Consider the following 3,537-nt stretch of genomic DNA (forward strand, 5'->3'; position numbering starts at 1 on the left):
CTAGCGCCAATTAGCATCCATTTCTTGTTAGCACCTGTAAACCAATGACGTCACAGTGAGCTTCTTTGGGTTGAGGATGACGTCACTGCTTTTCAAACTCGTCTTTATACGTAGTGAGCGCTCCTGCATTGTTCTTGTGCGCCTACCGCACGAGCAATCTCGATAGGATTGCAAAAAGCTGCAACCTTCTTTGCGTGCTTAATTAACCCCTTTATGATAGGCACCGAATTTCGCGCCTCTAGAAGAAACAACACAATATTACTGCTAAATTTGCCCTCATGATTAACTTCACATTCTCCTCCGGCACCATGTCGCTGCTATGCTGCTCAAACGCTTTATTTGTTGTTATTTCACTAAGGCTTGTGGTGCTAATCGGAGTATTCACAAGATTACGCTTACTGCATCAACTGAGACGTATCAAGCTTATCTGTTCAGCCTTTCACTTTAAATTAGTTTTATCGCATAAAGCTTGCGCGAAAGTTTAGCTAGTTGAAGCGTTAGTTACGTTAAACGTTAATGTATCCCGGGAAAGCTATTTTAAAGAACAAACTGGCAAACTTCAGTTCAATTTATCGATTGAATTGGCATTATTAAATTACGCAAAAAAATTTAACTCCGTTGCTATCATACTCTCCAGCAACAGTTCTTGAATAAAATAAAAAATAAGTTACCACTGCTCTGACCCTTGAATGTTTCAGGCGTTCAACAATGCGAGGAGAATAATAGCCCCAGACACGATATTGAAGCAATGCTTAGTTTTCCAGAGGCCGCGTTGAACTATTCATAGCGGAATACGACAGGACAAGTCACCGAATCTCTATAGTACGAATTGGCTATTTCTGAAAGTTGCGAACACTTTCGCGTGCCCAATGTTCTGGAAAGAAAAGCATGAATAAGGCGCGATAAGGAAGAGCATGCGCATTGAGGCTTTCAAAACTTTTCTCCGGCCCTTTGTTAATCTTGCGTTGCTATAAATTCCATCTGTCCTGCCCCTGCTCGATCGTGGATGCAGTGCTCGGGAGATGGTTGGTTTTTACCGACGCCTTCCCGGGCTACAAGTGATAATATAACATAAACAAAGCCGTACCAGGCTTTGAGCAAGCAGAGGAACCTGGGACTGCCATTACCCGTTGTGACCGACGGGCGTGCTTCTTCGTGCAGGAGTAATGTACTCGAGCTCGTCTTGGGTCGAGTCTACGTCCGCTGTTGCTAGGTCGTGCAAGTTTAAAGGGCGACGGAAGATACTCTGCCCATCTTCTTTGCGGCCTTGGCTACGTGCATGGAAAAGTAAACGCGTTACCCGAGGTCAGTCTGACTGCGCCGAAGATTCTGCCGTCACTGAACACTTTTGAAGGAAAGGATCTGCTGATCACAGGTCGCAGGAGCACGCAGTATATTAGTGGAAAACTTAGGTTCTGCTTAGTTTTAGTCAGCTTCCCTATCAGGACTTCAGTTACCCTTGTGTTTTCAATTCCGATGAACGTGTTTGACGCCCAGATAGGGTGTTTTGTCTTTTTCTTTAAATGTTGTTATTATGCTATAGAATAAGAGCTCAACCTGCCATATGACAGGTGACACGGGTGGTACACGGCTGTACCACCTGCTAAGGTAGGTAGCGGAAGAGACAGCTGCGACCTGGCAGCTGACAGGTTGGTAGGTGGCAGAGTAGAGTACGGGGGATCTTCCTCTCCACTTGTATGATAAAGGAGAATGAGATCAGAAGGTGGATGGCAGGGGAAGGAGGGTGGCCGCCGTGGCAGGAGGCGGTTCTGAGGCAGGCGGAGGAATACGCTAGCTGAGGGTCGTTGGCAGGTTCACAACGAGGTGCATTTATATCGTAGTTGCTCTGTTAATGGCTATTAGATGTCGTCCAAAGATTTTTAAAGCAAAAACTAATCAGACCTAGCAGACATAAGCAACAAATGTTGCTTGAAAATGTGAACATCTGGCTTCCTGTTTTTGTTATTCTTGCGGTTTTTAAACCGCTAGCTGAATTGTTCGCTGCTCTAAGCTGTGCCCATAAATATGTTTTAACTTGTTAAAAAGTGATGTATATACACAAGTTGGTCGTGATTATTGCCTGTAAACACACGGACTGCAGCGCATCTACTGAGGCTAAACTCGGTTGAGAAAGCACATCATCAGCTCCAGTACTGCACTACTGATCTATGTATGTAAGAAAGTGCTCTATGTAACAACCCCCTCCGTACTCCCCGCCGTCTAACTTTCTCGAGAGAACAAAATGAAGACAAACAGATATCGCACTGTTGGGCCAGCAGTGGCATCGGCGTAGTCTAGTTCGGTATAGTTTACCTTCACCCAAGCGCCTCCGTTCAGACTGACAACAACCACTGTTTGTTGCAAAGACGCCATTTTCTGTCACCCGGAGAGCGTAAATCTCTTATATTAACACGAAACTTCAAAATTTACACTTGAAATAAGACTATCTGGCATATGTTCGGCAAGTCCAAGGCAGCCTGCCTGAAGCAGTTTCAAATGAGGCCTTTCGCACTAACAGCGCCCAGGCGCAAGTATTGAATCCAAGCAAGATGGCATAGTTTTCACATGAGTAAAAGCGAAGCGGACCAGTCGGTCACCCTAGTGTTGTATAAGAACCACCGCCCTGAAGAGCGCGCTTGATCGCGGAAGGCCGCCTGTTGCAACCAGACGAGGACGCTGCGCCATCTGGCGGTGACTGCGTCGTAGTAGTATTGATTTTTCGGCCGTCGGCCCAAAGTTCGAGAGGGAGGGCGGCGCGACGGCGCTGGCGCGATGCATGCCGGGAAGGCTCCCCCTTCTGAGCCGCCATATTGAACCTCGGCGCTTCGACCGAGGCCGGGGGAAGACTCCAGCTGACGAGGCCATTTCCGACGAGCCCGCACTGAACACTAAACTTAGGCACGCCGAGTCGCTTTGACGGTATTTCCGAAGGACTCTTGGTGACGTGAGTACACGACTGACTTGTTAAGAAGGTTTTGTGCTTGGCAAGGATTGCTTGTAGAACATATTTGGCTGCAGAAAATACGATATGCGTGCTTGAGGGGAAGGCTGATTAGGTGCCCGTAGAAGGCGACTGTATTGTTGTTGATCAAGACGTTGCGTAACTAGTTTGTATTTTTTTGTACGAACGACAAACTTGGATATGAGATTGTGGGCTGCAAATATGGCAAGACAAGTTATTGTCAATGAAAGTAATGCCTTTGTTTGATTAGATTTGAAACGATGCCATACGGAGCAGCCTTTGTAATTATAGGCGTCACTTGGAATGGCAGTCATTCTTCAGAATTCTTAGTCGAAGCAAAAAGGGAAATACTTTTTGTGAACCTAAAAACATTAAAACCAACCGGACATTTGTTGTCTGTACTTAAAAGCTGAAATTATTTTTAATAATCCTAGCATTACCCAATATTATAAAGTGCATTTCTACCTTGTAGATTGCTCTGATTATCACGGACTAGTACTAATAATCAAAATCTTGCCTTTTCAATGCAAAGAACCGAGTGAGAATGTTTTGTTAAATTTTGTTTTCAGATATAG

This window comes from Amblyomma americanum, chromosome 9, assembly GCF_052857255.1.
Source record: "Amblyomma americanum isolate KBUSLIRL-KWMA chromosome 9, ASM5285725v1, whole genome shotgun sequence".
Classification (NCBI taxonomy): Eukaryota; Metazoa; Arthropoda; class Arachnida; order Ixodida; family Ixodidae; genus Amblyomma; species Amblyomma americanum.